The sequence below is a fragment of the Gambusia affinis genome, linkage group LG13, assembly GCF_019740435.1.
Source record: "Gambusia affinis linkage group LG13, SWU_Gaff_1.0, whole genome shotgun sequence".
In the NCBI taxonomy this organism is placed as follows: domain Eukaryota; kingdom Metazoa; phylum Chordata; class Actinopteri; order Cyprinodontiformes; family Poeciliidae; genus Gambusia; species Gambusia affinis.
Window position 1 is genome coordinate 24,912,080 of NC_057880.1, and position 17,165 is coordinate 24,929,244.

The following is a 17,165-nucleotide window of genomic DNA, read 5'->3' on the forward strand; positions in this document are numbered from 1 at the left end:
TTTAGAAAGTTACTACAACTATTTATTTGTTGCTTCTAAACAATTTATGCTTGTCTACTTCCAGGGTTTGCCCTCAGTCTAGCCAATAAAACTAATTTAAAGCCTCAAGTGTTACATGACCTTTTGAACAAAGACAACATGGTTCATAAACATTGTCATTTGTCATTTTTAAAGAACAGCCATTTTGTTTCTATTTTGGGGTCTTAAAATAATCAGAAAACACACATTTTGTAAAAAGAGAATGGAGAACAGTTTGTTCATATTTGTTTACAGGTGATTTATTATGTTCATTATATTATTTTTGCACAAAATTGTTTTAGTCTGCTCAGAGCTGTTTTAGGGTCTCTTGCCATTGGTTGAATTGGCCACGCCCCCAATTCAACAATTACACTCTCACATGAAAACGGCTGCAAACAGACGAGCAATTAGACAACCGTACATCTTTGAAAAGCATTAGTAGAGCAGAAAGTTTTGTCTTTGTGCAATGCATGCAGAGATAAAACCAACTGACCACAGATGCTGGAACTCTGCTTGGATTGCTCAATAATGGGGCTGAGCTTGGCTGGCGTTGCTAGGCAACGGTGCAGCGACTTAGCAATGGGGAAATTTTTAAATGGCTAGTTTTCCAAACACCAAAAAACACTAACTTATTACCAAAACACAGCTGTTTTTAAGTGCTTTAGCTGTTTTTAGAGGCAGTCAAAACCCAAATGGAAGTACAAAAACATGCAAAAAGTGACTTGCATAATATGTCCCTCTTAAAATGATGTAAACACACATGTTGTTTCCAATCTAACAGTAAAAAAAGGAAATAAAAATTACTGCTGGTACTTTTAGTGCCATTATAATGTGGAAATTAAAAACTACTAAAACTGCAAAGCCCTCTGCTAGTTTACCAGAAATGTAGAGTTGGGCTCAATCAGCATAACTGTGGAAATGCAATTATGTTACATAGCAAATTATGCTTTTTTTTTTTTTTACCATAATTTTAAATGTAGAAATTGTGCCACTTCCTGAAAGATGTGGGTGGTCCACAGCAGTTGGATCCTGGACGAATACAGGGATACTTGATGCAAGATGGCAACAGCAACGGAAGCCTAGAAGCAAAAATAATAATTTATAATTAAGTTAAAGTAAATGTGCTTTTCGACTCTTGCTTTGTGGTCTTTAGGTATTTAGAGAAACTCATTTTACTTGGCAGGATACACAGAATCAGAACGTTTGTGCAACTTGCTGCAACATTTCACAACTTGTTCTTCAACAGTTTCCTCCAGAGAATCCAGGATGGAGCAGCAGAATGGAAACTACATTTCTCTTTTATGCTCAACAGGAGGGCCCTTAGTTTTCCTTCAAACCTCCATTTGCATCTTAACTCACCGTTGTACTATGGCTCCTCTGTATTAGTAAGTTGCCAGGATGGATATTTGGTTTACAGCATTCAGGTTCAGTCAGAAGTTTACATACACTGATAATGGATATTAATTTTTGGCCTTGAATGATTTATTCTAATAATTTTGTCAAGTTGGGAATACTGTAGATCGGTGGTGTCAAATTAATTAATCTCCATTTTGGACCGTAAGAAAACAAATGTCTTCATTTGCTAAAATATGAATAAATAGCTTTTCCTGCCTTTGATGACTACTTCTTAAAGTTAAATAATATTAAAGATAATTTCCCTTGCATGTAATTTGGCAATATGTAGATAAAAAGTGCTTTAATTTGATTGATGTATATATTTAAGAAAACAAGTGTTATCCTGAATGTTAGCATATAGCGGGCCGGAGTTTGAAATATTCTGTATAATATAGAACTTTAGCTAAATTTAAAACAAAGATGTGGTGCAGAAGTTTCATATTCTTACATCTTAGACCTGCATAGGTAAAAATAAAGTTAGATACAGATTCTAAAATCTGCATTAACCCCTACTTAAATTTAGCTAAATCATCCTAGCATGACACAATTTCACTTTATACTTTTTCTAACCAACAACAAGCTTCTGGGGTAATTCTGGTGGGATATTAAAACACTTTTCTTGCAGATTTGACTTTATTTTAGTGACCTGGCTTGTAAAGGTTTCCAGAGTTCAGGTATTTGTGTAAATCGGGTAATGTTAACATAATTTATCCAGATCTGGTATTGAACACCCAGTTTTATCCAAGATTCAGTCTTTCACTTGTTGATTTGAGGTGAGACTGAACGTTTGGCATTTCACACGTTTTTCTTGCCATTTGCGGCCGAGCTGCTCCATGTTTGTCTGAGCACAGAACTTTTCCACAGAAGCCATTTTGTTTATTCATGTGGGCAACCAAGCTTGAAGGTGGAGCAATGACGTCTTCCTTGAATGATTCACACTCTGATCATTTTAAAGTGACTTGTTTCCCTGCAGTTTCCAGTTCTGAACATCCTCTATGTTCATCTTCCTTAAGTGGTGAGACATCAGAAAAACTCGGCTGAAACCTGCAGTTGTTTCCAGAGAGCGACAGGAAAATTTCCCAACTTGCTTCAGTCTAATTGTTCTGAGTGTCGGTCAGTCTAATCGGTTTGGAAGATTGCAAAGAAGCAAAAAACATCGACTCAGTTTATTGTTATAGAAAATCAAAAGAAATTCACCAATTCTTATATTACTGCATGTAAATAGTAACCTCTATTTAATTTTGTTTCAAATTAAGAAAATCAACAATAAACGTAACGTTGTGCACATTTAATATGAGGTGCAAATATTGTTCACTGCAAAAACACAAAATCATGGTAAGTATTTCTGTCTAGTTTCTGGTCCAAATGTCTTATTACGGTTGAACTGAGGCAAAACTAACTTACAAGTAACTTTTCAGCAAATTATAGGAGCTCATTTTAAGTCAATAAATCCAGACAGTGGAAATAAGACTAGGTTGCTAGGCGATGGGCTGAGCTTGGCTGGTGTTGCTAGGTAACGGAGTTGGGCCCATTTATAGTGAAATGAGTAAAAAAATCCGCCACTCCAACTAGAACGTTTTATGAATATTAAAGAATAATTGACTTAAAACAAACAAATATATCTTATTGAAAGTGTTTTGTAAGTTATTTCAAGTATATTATATAATATTTGCACTATAAACCAGACAGAAATACTTGGTTTGATGTTGGGTTTTTTCAGTGTAATCTGGAAAAACTAGTCCATTTCTTTTTGCTTTAATTGTAAATAAATACCAAAAGTCATATTTACCCACTCTGGATTATAACTCCTGTATTCGTTGTGCAATTCTTTTTTTACTGTGAGCAGTGGAAGAAGTTAATCATTTTTTAAAATTAAATCCAATATTTTTCAAATAAAAGCTCCCTGTCCTGTTTTAACCTCAGTTTTTCTCTTTTAGGTCCAAACGGTTCCACTGATGTCACCGTTCCCAAACGGAGACGCTATGAACTGGTCGCCTGTCAGGTAAACAAGCCTCTCCTTGTCCGGTGAAGTGAACACATGAAACAGAGACCAGCCTCCAAAAACAAGGCACTTCTTGTCATTTTCTCCACTTTTACTCATGTTTTTACTCACAAGCTTCACGGTGGCTTCCTCATAACTCACAGGTTTAGCTCCAGTTGTGTCGACACAGTGCTTTACCCGTGTTCACACCCATTATTGAGTAAGCTGCATCCTTATCGCTCTGCCTTTGTGAGAACTGGGAAAGCGAGATGAAGAACATGGTTAAAACCAAAAAAACACAAAACAGAAAAACTAAAAGCTCTCTATTCAAAACGTAACATGGACTGCAGATCTTTTATCCATTTTCTTTGCTTTAAAATGAGCAATAGAGCTTCTCTCTCACTGTCTGACGTTAATTCAGACTAAACATTTCCCGCCTTAGGACTTTCAACATTATTTTTATTTTTATTTGGGAAACATTTCACATTTTAGACAAGACTGCTAAGAAACTTTAAGTCGGCTGTAGTTGTCATGCCACGCCACGGGATGGCGCTGTGATTTTGACATATAGTTATAATGTGCATGTTCTTTTGGCCTTACTAGTCTCCTTTTTGTAAATAACCTTGCAGCTGTGCAGTTTGTGTTGTCTATGCTTTTACACCTGTGTAGTACTTCAAACTTCTACTTCAAACTTCTTGAAAAGTTTTAATTGGATTCAAAAAGTGTCGGCATGAGGGGACATTTACACGAAACCGCTGGCTGGAAACTCACGGTATTTCCAGAAGTTGATTAGGGAAAAGTTTCACACTTAGACAAGACGGCCAGCTGTAGTTGTCATGCCGGGCCGCTAGATGGCGCTGATTTTTGTATGTTGCTGAAACACACAGGTGCTTTTGACACTCAGCTTCCACCTCATTTAAAAAACGGTCACTAGCTGCGTTTCCATTGACCATAAAGTTGCACAATTTGACTTGATCTTGGCTCAGACACCACTGCATTCAGTCGGTTTAATTGTCATTTGTTAGCATTTCTTAATCCGTTAAAGCAGTGGTTCCCAAAGTGTGGGGCGCGCCCCCTAGGGGGTCGCAGAGCCATTGCAGCGGGGCGCAGGAAGCAGTATGGGGTGAATGAAAAAGTGTTTCACTGTAAAGATGGTGTGTAGTTTGTTTTGTTGCAACCTGAAGTGTGAAATAAACTTCAGTGGAGTTTGAAAATGAACTTTATGTCTGGTTGAACGATGTGTGTGCCCAGTTGATTTTCTTTTCTTTTTGGGGGGGGATTTTATTGTAATCCATAAGGGAACTTCTTTGGGAACCACTGCTTTAAAGGACGGTGTCATCAGTTAAACATTTTGATCAGTTCTCAGAAAAGTTTTTCTTTCTGAGCTGCCTCTTACTTTTTCCCCTTCTGGCTCCTTAAACTTGTTTAGTTTCATTTTGACAGTAAAGGTTTCACAGCGCTCGCCGTCCGGGGGGCACAGGCCGACCGTCTGCCTGCGGGGGGAAGAGCAGGATGGGATTGTGGGTAGTCTAAACACCGTCTTGCTCTGTGGCTGTATCTCAGAATGCTTTTCTGTGTGAGCGTGGGCGACGGGCCGCCCTGAATTACAGCAGACCACACGCACCATGAGGTAGCGCTGGGCTTCTGTGCCTTATTTAGCAAATGAACAAAGTTTGGTCAAGGTGAAGGCTGGAATTTGGGAGGATGGGATGGCGAGAGGCCAAGAGTCATGATGTTGCCTCCATTGTGCTCCTCTGGCTTTTTATGTCTCATTAACAGAGTTGTGTAGAAACTACTTATAAAAAAAATAGGAATATTTTACTACTTTGTACTCTTAACTTTTACTTAAGTAATGTTATTATACAGTATTTCTACTCTTACTTGAGTAAAAATTCTGGATTTTCTACCTACTGAATGAAAAATAAACATGTTTAACCATAAATTACACACCTGTAGTTTTTGTTAAAGTTTCATCAGTTTTTTTATTGAAAGAAACTGATTTAGAATAAATGTCTTTTGCCTGATTATTTAATTATGAATTGTAATTGTAATTGTAACCAAAATTTCCACTTCATTTTATATTTTGGTCTGTGTGATTATATAATTTTTAAATTTGATCAACTATCAGTACATAAGTAGACTTTTTCCAAACACAGTTTTACTCTTACTTGAGTAATTTCTTGGATGGCTACTTTGTACTTGAGTAAAAATAAGTTGAAGTAGTTCGACTTTAACTTGAGCACAATTTCTGTGTACTCTGCCCACCTCTGATTTTAGCTAATGTTTTCTATTGTCAGAATATTTTACTTCTTTGTGATCATTTTTAAATACCTGTACTGGGGGCCCAGATTTATATCCTTCTTGAGCTGACGTCAGGGGCCACACACAATCTGTCCAGAGGCCACTAAAGGCCCCCAGGGCCACATTTTGGACACCCCTGCCCTAATGCATACCCACTATTTGCACCAGAACAAGATTTTGGTATCATAGGAGTGTAATGTTACCAGTTCCCTGCAAGAACATAAAATCTTACTGAGTAATTTTGGTTTAGTTTCTACTGCGAATATCTTCATACACTTAAAATAAGACTAAACTAATTTACAAGTAACTTTTAATAAATATAGAGGGTTGCTTTAAGTAAATAATTCCTTAATATTGATGGAAAAAGTTCTAGTTCCACTTATTTCACAATCAACCAGCATTATGTCGTTACCTAGCAACCCCTGTCGAGCCCAGCCCTGTTACCTAGCAACCCAGTTCTACTTCCATTGGCAGATTATTTAATTTATAGCAAGACATTTTCTCCATGTTATCAGTTAATTTATCTGCCAATGGAACTAATTCTTTTTCAGCAACATTAAAGATTTGTTTACTCTAAAAAGCCTCTACATCTGGCTGAAACGTTACTTTTAAGTTGGTTTGTCTTATTTCAAGTGTGCTAAGATATTCGGACCAAAATTACTTGGTAAGATTTTGTGTTGTTGCTGTGTATCATCTAATTCAGAGATCACGTCACTGAATGAAAGCAGAGTATCGTTTGTCATGCCGGTGCAGATCTTCAGATCATTTGAGATGTCCTGTTTGCTGCTCTTTGATTTATCTTCTGCCCTCTGGCAGAGTCTGTACTTTGTTACAAAGGGGCTTCAATCTCTAGAAACTCGTTCCAACATGCTGGAATTCAGAGAATGTACACAGCGGCCGTTATGTAATTCTCACTGTAAGGTTTAATGCGAATAAAATGATGTTTGGATGGTGTTATTGAGCAACAGCTGAATATTTACCAGTCACAAGGGAAATGAAGACATTATTCCGCATTTCTGAGATATAAAGTAAATAGCTGCCCTCTTAATGATACATCAGCATTGCATGACAAGTTTGCGAGGAGAGTGACCTTAACTTGTTCTTACCTCCAATCTGATCAAATGACTGCTTCCTGTTGTTCTCCGTGCCGTCCACTGGGAACCAAAGTGTCGCTCCTGTTTGGTTTACAAGAGTCTTCTTATCTGCTTGCTCAGTAAATAACATTCCAGAGAGTCTTTATTTTCGCTGACGCACTGTTTTAAATGCTTTCAGGAGAAAAAGCGTGACGTCTGCATGAGGCCATGAGGTTATGCTTCTGATTTTATTTGCTGTTGCTAATTCTGGCAGTAATAATAATCAATTGTGGTCTCTGAGTGGTATTAGGAGTTTGTGTGTGTTTGTCAATACCAGAACTAAAAAAATGGCAACAAAATTTTTTTATTAAAACTTCTTCCTAGCGAGGGAAGTAGGCCAGTTATTCCTGCTCGACTTTAACAACCTTAACATGTAGATGTGATGAGGAATTTGGTGACAAAATAAATAGGCGACCTAAACTCCAACTGTGACAGATCATCAATAGAGCAGATGTTTAAGTTAGCTAATCAGCCACTGCTGTTAGCTTAGCTAATAGCAGGTAAAAGCAATTTCTTAATGGTCACAAAATAAACACCAAGCCTTAAAACACAAAGTTGTAGCTGACTGAATTTTCTGTTCTTTGTGTGTGAAATGTTTCCGTGTTTTTCAGTGTTGAATCCTGAAATATTTTGTGACGTTGTGGTGAGTTGCTATGGCAACGAGTCTGCGTGTAGTGAAGCGCTGAGAGAGTGAGAAAAAAAGTGGTTTTGACTTATTCTTTAGGTTATTCTGCGTTATTCTTCCGTTTGCTCGGCTCACTAAATTAATAATATCTCCATGTCCAGGTTTCATTTTGTGAACGGGATTGTTCTACCGCGGCAGCGCGGTTTCGGACAGGAAAGGAATCGTCTTTCTGCCCTCCAGCATTGTGCGCATGCGCGAAACTTAGACCGTTGTGGATGTGAACAATAACATGCCAATCAGAGGTAGGAGGCAGGTATTTTCTTGTAATGGTAAGTTGTTTCTCTGCCATTAGCATGTTTATCAGCATGTTCACTAGGATGATTGACAGCGCTAAGCCCCGCCTCCTGGCTCTGATTGGTCGTTTTTGGCGCATTTCTTCATACGGCAGTAGCAGCTCAGGGAGGAAGTGGAGAAGCACTTTTCACAGATTATATGTCTCATAACTCATACTGTTCGCCTTGTGAATGCTAGTTTGGCTGGTTAGCATTCACCTGTCTAGTGAATGCTAGTTCACCAGGCTAGTTGTGAACTAGCACAACAAGTTCATAACTGGCCTGTGAACTTGACTGTGAATTTGTCTTTTGTTGCATTTACAAGGCTAACTAGCTTTGTGATTGCTAGTTAGCCTTCACAAGGCTAGCTGTGAATTCCAATTAGCCTAGCATTCATAAGGCAAGTTAGCATGACCATCATTGATGATGGATTAACAGTGTTCCTGTGACAGTAAGTTGTTTCTCCACCATTAGCACATTTAGCAGCGTGTTCACGAGAATGGTTGACAGCGCTAAGCCCCTCCTCCTGGCTCTGATTGGTTGTTTTTGGTGGGGAACAGTGCATTTCTTCAGATGGCAATAGTAGCTCATAGATTATCTGTTTTATCACGATTAAACTGTCGTAGTTTTAACAAAAAAAAACAATATTTTTATAACATTTTTATTACGTCTTCATAACTTGCTTTAGATTTCAACGTCTGACCTTGGAAGGTCAAATTAAGCAAGGTCCAATACAAATGAAAACATGCCAGGGATTATCAGGATCTGTAGTGAGAAACTATTCTTGTTTCTGTAAGTGTTACATGTCAACTGTTTAAATATTAAATATCAGTTTACAGTATACTCTGCCAACTGTACAAATGTATAAGTTCATGTTTTTATGGGTTTTTAAGTTGCGTTGTAACCAAATATATTCAACCCCTTCATTCCACCTGCTAACGAACCCTGCTAGTCAGTAACGGATCAGCAGAGCCACAGAAAGTCTTCCCTTCTCACAGTAGCTGGGTCACCTAGAAATTGAGGGCCGTCGGAAACCACATCTGGAAATCCTGATTCCCACGCAGAGCAGATCAAAAGAGATCATCAAAGTGATCTACGCCTCTCCCATGTGGTAAGTGCTTGACATGGTTGGGGGTGAGGACATTAGCTCGGGTCTTGTCCCCGCTGTCGTCCTCCCAGACTTGTGGCTAAATCATGCAGACAGGCATATCTGACCTGCTCCATCTGGGCCTGCTTATCCTTTTACCTGGTGGACCGAGACGAGCCGTCAGCCACAGCAGACAGACTAGACTCTGGTATGACGAGGAGGATGGATGGCTGGAAGTGTCATGAAGTGGTGTTGTGGTGACGGTGAGGCAAACGCAGTAGAACCCAGATGAGGTGAGGTGAGGAGTTTAATGGAACCGAAAAAACAGAAAACACAGTCCACAGACCTGGCAGCACTGCTGAGCGGAAGGCAGAAGCTCACTACAGGTAGCAACAGGTTTTACGAGGACTAGACGTACCTAGACATAAACGGACGAAGCAAGACGTACACTGACTGACACTGACGTAGGACCCGACGAAGACAGACACACACAGGTGACACTAAATACACAAGAGGTAATCAGGGAACGAGACACACCTGGGAACTAATCACGGGGAGACAGGACAACACAGAGACTCAGACACACAAGAAAACTAGAAATAAATACACAGGAAAACACAGAACACAACAGTACCCCCCCCTTAACGGGCGGCTCCCAGACGCCCAAAACGGGAAACCCAACGAGGGTGGGCGGAGGGGAGCTGGATGGGGGTCCAGAGTCCATAAACAACAAAAACTAACCCAACCGGGTGGGCGGAGGCACACAAGGCCAAGAGTCCAAAACAAACAAAACAAACCCAACTGGGTGGGGAAGGCGGGAACCACAGAGGAGGTCCGGCGGCCGTCCGCGGCGCAGGAGGCGGGAACCACGGAGGAGATCCGGCGGCCCTCCGCGGCGCCGGAGGCGGGAACCACGGAGGAGGTCTGGCGGCCCTCCGCGGCGCAGGAGGCGGGAACCACGGAGGCTGTCCGGCGGCCGTCCGCGGCGCCGGAGGCGGGAACCACGGAGGCTGTCCGGCGGCCGTCATGGCGAGGAGTCTCTAGGACCGCCGGCGCGGCGGCGAGAGCACAAGGAGTCTCTGGGGCCAGGCGGCGTGACGAGGAGCACAAGGAGTCTCGGGGGAAGCACAAGGAGTCTCGGGGGAAGCACTAGGAGTCTCGGGGGAAGCACTAGGAGTCTCGGGGGAAGCACTAGGAGTCTCGGGGGAAGCACTAGGAGTCTCGGGGGAAGCACTAGGAGTCTCGGGGGAAGCACTAGGAGTCTCGGGGGAAGCACTAGGAGTCTCGGGGGAAGCACTAGGAGTCTCGGGGAAGCACTAGGAGTCTCGGGAAGCACTAGGAGTCTCGGGGAAGCACTAGGAGTCTCGGGAAGCACTAGGAGTCTCGGGAAGCACTAGGAGTCTCGGGAAGCACTAGGAGTCTCGGGAAGCACTAGGAGTCTCGGGAAGCACTAGGAGTCTCGGGGGAAGCACTAGGAGTCTCGGGGGAAGCACTAGGAGTCTCGGGGGAAGCACTAGGAGTCTCGGGGGAAGCACTAGGAGTCTCGGGGGAAGCACTAGGAGTCTCGGGGGAAGCACTAGGAGTCTCGGGGGAAGCACGAGGAGTCTCGGGGGAAGCACTAGGAGTCTCGGGGGAAGCACTAGGAGTCTCGGGAAGCACTAGGAGTCTCGGGGAAGCACTAGGAGTCTCGGGAAGCACTAGGAGTCTCGGGGAAGCACTAGGAGTCTCGGGAAGCACTAGGAGTCTCGGGAAGCACTAGGAGTCTCGGGAAAGCACTAGGAGTCTCGGGGAAAGCACTAGGAGTCTCGGGGAAAGCACTATGAGTCTCGGGGAAAGCACTAGGAGTCTCGGGAAGCACTAGGAGTCTCGGGGAAGCACTAGGAGTCTCGGGGAAGCACTAGGAGTCTCGGGAAGCACTAGGAGTCTCGGGAAGCACTAGGAGTCTCGGGAAGCACTAGGAGTCTCGGGAAAGCACTTCTGTAGCGCCCGGCTGGAGCGGCGGCAGGAAGCAGGCTCGGGTGCGCCGCTGGAGCGCGGCAGGAACGGGAGGCTGGGTGCGCCGGCTGGAGCGGGCGGCAGGAACGGAGCTCAGTGCGCGCCGGCTGGAGCGGGCGGCAGGAACGGAGCAGACTCGGGTGCGCCGGCTGGAGCGGCGGCAGGAACGGGCTCGGGTGCGCCGGCTGGAGCGGCGGCAGGAACGGGCTCGGGTGGCGGAAGTGTTGCTTGCGGCTCCGGCCGCGGAAGCGCTGCTGGCGGCTCCGGCCGCGGAAGCGCTGCTGGCGGCTCCGGCCGCGGAAGCGCTGCTGGCGGCTCCGGCCGCGGAAGCGCTGCTGGCGGCTGCCTGCTGGCGGCTCCGGCCGCGGAAGCGCTGCTGGCGGCTCCGCGGAAGCGCTGCTGGCGGCTCCGGTCCGGCCGCGGAAGCGCTGCTGGCGGCTCCGGTCCGGCCGCGGAAGCGCTGCTGGCGGCTCCGGCTGCGGAGGGTCTGCTGCTGGCTCTTCAGGCGACGGAACGGGGGTGGTGGATCGGGAGGACAGAGTCTTGGGTCTGGGAGGCAGCGGTTCTCCAGCCATGACAGCATACGCTGCCTCACGCTCCCACTCTGCCTCCCTCTGCAATGCCACCAGCTCAGGAAGCGGAAAACGTGGAACCCAGAAGTCCAGCAGCAGACCCAAACGGATGGCGAATCCAAGCCGTCTTGTAGCAGCGTACGGCTTGGACATGGCAGCCTCATACTCGCGTATGGTCTCCGTTAATTCTTTTATTTCCTCTGGGTCCATGATGGTAATTGCGTGCCTCACCGTTCAGCTTGGTCGGATCCTTCTGTCATGAAGCGGTGTTGTGGTGGTGGTGAGGCAAACGCAGTAGAACCCAGATGAGGTGAGGTGAGGAGTTTAATGGAACCGAAAAAACAGAAAACACAGTCCACAGACCTGGCAGCACTGCTGAGCGGAAGGCAGAAGCTCACTACAGGTAGCAACAGGTTTTACGAGGACTAGACGTACCTAGACATAAACGGACGAAGCAAGACGTACACTGACTGACACTGACGGGGACCCGAAAGACAGACACACACAGGTGACACTAAATACACAAGAGGTAATCAGGGAACGAGACACACCTGGGAACTAATCACGGGGAGACAGGACAACACAGAGACTCAGACACACAAGAAAACTAGAAATAAATACACAGGAAAACACAGAACACAACAGGAAGAACTTCCCGTTTTCTAGGAAATGCGTCAGGGTTGACATAATGATCAGTTCAGGTCATGTTGCAGTCTGAAAATTGGTTATTGCTGCTTTACACAGCAATAAAAAGAAATTAAGTAGGGCTGGAACGATTAATCGAATTTACCGTGATTAATTGATTATTTAATTAATCGGCAACTCATTTAATAACCAATTAATTGTTAACTGTGTTATACAGATTTTAAAAAAGGTCACTTGGTGTAAAAAAAGCATATTCAGAGCAGTAATTAAGCCAAAACTGTACAGAAAATATAAACATTTTGCAATTAAGATAAAAACACTTTTGTCAGTTTTAGCCAAAACTATTCAAGTTAAGTTGTCTCCAATAAACCTGCTAACTGAACCTAAAATATTTATGTAAGTAAGCATTCCCTAAAATGGCATAAAAAAATATTTTAGTCAATAAACATTGTCTAAATTTTTAGACGATTCCCTTTATTAATTGCTTATTTAAAAAGGAATTATTTATTTATCTGTATCTTGTATGTATTCCCAATGTATAAAAAAAGAGTAGGGCTGAAATGACTAATCGTGATTAATTGATTATTTGAATAATCGTCGACTAGTTTAACAATTGATTATTTGTTAAGTGGACTATACAGATTCGAAAAGGCCATTTGGTGACACAAAATCATACGCAGAGCAGTAATTAAGCCGAAAATGGACAAAATATACGTATAAATTTCACATTTAACATTAAATTGCTTTTATCTGCAAATATTTTTAGCTAAAATTCCTGAGCATAGTTTTAGCTTCACTTAGTTGAGATTTACTAAAGGAATGCTATGTTATTGCATTTTAGTCAATAACAGTGTCTATTTTCTTATTTTAAAACAAGAATTAAATTATTTGCATCTTTTAATGTATTTTTAATGTATAAAAATGGCTTAGATGTCAAACTGAAACAATTAATTGGATTAATTGATTATTAAAATAATAGTCAACTATTTTTGCAACTGATTAATCATTAAGTATCCAGACTCAAAAAAACTATACATTAACAGCTCTGTATATAAAAAAGGCTTAAGTGGTTCAATTAAAACTCTGTAGAATGTGCCACTTTTATCCGATTAATCATCAGAATAATCGATTAATCGGTTACTAAAATAATCGTTAGTGGCAGTTCCTTCCATCCCGTTGAAGTGAAAATGAAAAGAGAGGATCAGAGAACGGCGACAGCAACCAGTTGAGCTGCAGCAGAGCTCGAGGTCTGATATGGTTTCCAGCAGACATTCCTTCACGGTGAGAGTGTGCGTTTGTGTTTCACCAGGTGCCTGGAATGCTTCTGGACAAACAGACAATAATTCACTCAAACAGCCTTTTGTGTTTCTCGCCGCTGCACATTTAAGTCGGCGAGGAAGACAAACGTTGGACTCTTTGGGCAACAATGGAAATCTCAGTACGGCTGCAGAAACAGTCGGCCATTACATTGTTGGGGATTTATGTTCCCCAGCGGAGCAGCTCACCCGAACGTTCAGATACCAGAGCAAACAGGAATGTTCAGCATTTCGCTCCAATATTCATCAGTCACTGCGTTTGACTTAATCAGTTCAACATAATTCAGTGATCAACAGCAATAATGTGCCAGGAATGTCGGTGTTACCGTTAACTGATGGCGTGACTGACGGCACCGCGGCTTGTGTTTATTCTCATAGCCATAAATAGTCCTTCACTTTCACCTCACTGGATGTAAAAGAAAATAACTGAAGCTACTTTCAGGAATATTTAGATAATTAAAGCTACATTTTTCCACCCTGGGATATTTCACAGCAGTGGAGATAAGCATCGGTACATCCACAGTGTTACATTACAGAATGGGGACTGCAGGGATACAATGTTGGATGAAAACATTTTCAACGACGACATTCAGTTCATGATAAATTAATAAGATAGGTATCAAGACAACAGGCAGAGGGGTTTAAATTGTTTGTTTTTTCATAATCCAGTGTTTGGTCCAGAAGATCTCAATGACAGCAAGCTGCTCAGAATAAACCCACATCACCACTACTACACCACCGTGCCTGACAGGAGGCTGGAGGCATTCGGGCTGGTTTAGCCAATATATGTACAATCATCTGGATGGATGGATGAGGGATGGATGGATGGATGTTTAATTAACAAATAGATGGATATTTCAGGTTTTATACTTAATCCATCATTAAGATAAAAAACTGACAACCTTTCAAAATAAAAGCCTTAGTCTTTAAACGATTGTTGCTTAAACAGGTTCCATGTTGCTGATAAATAAAAAAAAACATTCATGGAAAAAGGGATTCTGTCGACCTTTCAAAATAAAACTCTTCAAAACAAAAAATCCATAATTTTTTAAAGACAGTCAGAAGCTTCTTCAGATTTGCTGCAATACAAACTGCTGCAGGAGATCTTTCCTGCCAACAGCCTTCACGATCTACAGTAACTCTTTGAAGAATTTGAATTAATGAGTTACAACAACATTTAATTTTTCTTTGTGATTAATAAAGCATTTTTGAATCTGAATTTGAAAACCAGCTGATCAAATGTGCTGGAGTTCCGCAGGTGTTGCTAGGTAACGGCTTAGTTCTGCTGGGGTTGCCAGGGCAATGCCTGCTCATTTATGATGTTACGTCTTAAAGGTTTTTGAAACGGCTCATTTTCCAGACACCAAAAAACAATAACTTATCCCCATAACCCAGCTGAGTGTTTGTTTTGTTTTTAAGTTTTTAGAACCAAGTGAGACCCAAATGTAGGTACAAAAACGTGTCAGTTGTTGCTCAAGTTTATACATCTAAGACAGCTGGCTTTGCTTTGTTGCTCCATTATGTTGTGAGATACTTGTCATCTCCCAAAGGCGGCCGTATGAGAAAAAGAAGAGAAGCTAGAATTAGAGAGTGGCTACACAGAGGAGCACAGAAATAGCTGAGGGCGTGTAGGCCCAACTCCGACCACTGGCATGTACGAGGAAGCAGCCTCCATTCCACAGACTAGCAGATGGTTTAGAGACGCTACATCCCACATGCGAGCGCCGGCCGGCCTTCCCCACCCTCGGCTATTCTGGGCCTCTCTGCCACTGTGGTGGCTTTCACTCAGCAACCGCACGAATAAAGCCTGAGCAGGAAAAGCATGAGAACAGGAAGGTCTGGCGTGGAGCGGAGGAGACGTTTGTTCTGCACCGCTTCATCTTTGTTGTTGTTGGTTTTACTTTTAATTGTGACGTGTGAAAACCACTTCAGAGGAGTCATGCTTCGTTCCACTGCAAAAACACAAAACCTTACCAAGTTTATTTGGTCCAGTGCAAATATGTTAGTACACTTGAAATAAAGAAAAGTAACTTTTCAGCTTGTTTTTAGTCAATAATTCCTTAATATTGATGAAAAAATACAGTTTCCACTGGCAGATTATTTCTATTTATAAAAAGAAATTTTGCCACATTAGAAGGGAAATAATCTGCCAACAAAACTATATTTTAAATCGATATTAAGGAATTACTGTCTTAAAACAATATTTTGCTGAAATGTAAGTTAGTTTTATTTTATTTTAAGTGAATATCTTAATATTTGCTCTAGAAACTGGACTAAAAATCCTTGGTAAGATTTTGTGTTTTTGCAGTGTGAAGCAGAAACTGAAGTTTATTTAATGGGTTTCTGTGTTTGAGGAAACTTCAGTTAAAATGTTTAAATGAAGTTATTCAGTTTCCTTTTAATGAGGCCAAATACTCAGTTATATATAAACTCAATTCTTTATGATTATAGTCGCAGTTTACTACAAACCACAATACAGTTCTTTGTGTCAGTCCTAAAACTTTGGTCTGTTTTGATTTCAGACGTTGAGTTAATATTTTATAGCGTATGTAAATATCTGGTTTTTAATATATTTTCTACAACGGCCCAAACTTTAATGTCTCCAGCATTTGAATGTAGAAGAATCCAAAGTTTCATTAGAGTTTAAAATGGGATAAATAGGGAGAAAATTTTGATCAGAACCAAACGGCCCTGCAGCCTTTCAGCCTGTTTCTCTGCACCTGCATCCACTGTTTCATTTAAAAATCTCACCTAAGAAACTTTGCATTTCCATTTGAATACCAAATCCCAAATCCGGGTCGAGACGCAGCTGCGCCCAAATCCAGCTGCTTTCATGTGTTTCCTCATAACGATTCAAATGATGAAAGTTTAGAATACAGTGGATGCTGTGAATTCTTGTTTTCCTGCTTATTATTACATTAAAATGAAAGTAAAATGTACTTTGTGTTGTGTTTTAAACTTTCAAGTTGAAGGAGATTGTAATTTTTCTATAAAAATCTCGGCCTTTTGCATCAGCTGTGGTGGATCAAATTAGTCTTGGATTGTGGTCAGAGTCATTTCAGGAACAAAATGGCCGCCAGGCTGAACTTTGGACCGAGTCATTCTGTTGGTGTTGGACTACAGATTAAAAATACCAAATGCCAAAACGTTTACATCAGAATTCATCCAATGGGAGAACATATTGATTCACTGTCCATTGAAGAAAAAAATGTTTTACTTCATTTAAAAATCTAAAACTTAAAGATAGCAACACAACAAAAAAAGAGTGATTTTTGTTATTTTTTAAGATTTTGTAACATTTGTGGCTTTAAACAAGTTTTGTTTAGCTGGACTAAATGCTAAGAAGTCTAAAAATAGGTTTCAAACCTAAAAATAGTGCATAATTTTCAACATTCTTATTAATTAGATTTATTTTTTTAAAGATCTTGTAACTTTTGTGACTTTACTGGTTTTGTTTAGCTATTTTAAAACCTTAAAATAGTAGATAATACTGGAAAAAATACAGTTTTCAAGGATTTTGTAACCTTTAAATTGGTTGTATTTGCTGGACTAAAAGTGAAAAATCTAAAATAGGTTCAGATTGAGTGACAAGTTTCTACTTTAAGACTAACTAAAATTTCACAAGAAACAAGTTACACGGAACAGCTTTAGATGGACACTTAAAGACTCCTGCTGACGTTAAAATCATGCAGGTGTGTGTTTTTTCAGACATGACTCAGGCTGTTGTTTTATCGCGCTCACAGGTGCATGCTGGGTAATATTGTC

At 41.5% G+C, this 17,165-nt stretch overlaps 2 long non-coding RNA genes across 2 annotated transcripts in view; one reads left to right on the forward strand and one right to left on the reverse strand.

Moving 5' to 3' along the window:
* The window catches only part of LOC122842248, a 30,305-nt gene that overhangs the window by 10,486 nt on the left and 2,654 nt on the right, over positions 1–17,165 (forward strand). The window contains exons 5-6 of the long non-coding RNA XR_006372529.1: positions 1,265–1,403; positions 3,351–3,415. This is a non-coding gene — a long non-coding RNA (uncharacterized LOC122842248). The remainder of the gene's footprint in view (positions 1–1,264; positions 1,404–3,350; positions 3,416–17,165) is intronic.
* Positions 533–6,934, reverse strand: LOC122842249. Its single transcript, XR_006372530.1, has 3 exons — positions 6,802–6,934; positions 3,527–3,650; positions 533–1,097 (listed from the first exon to the last, which is right to left on the reverse strand). It is a non-coding gene; the product is annotated as an uncharacterized LOC122842249 (long non-coding RNA).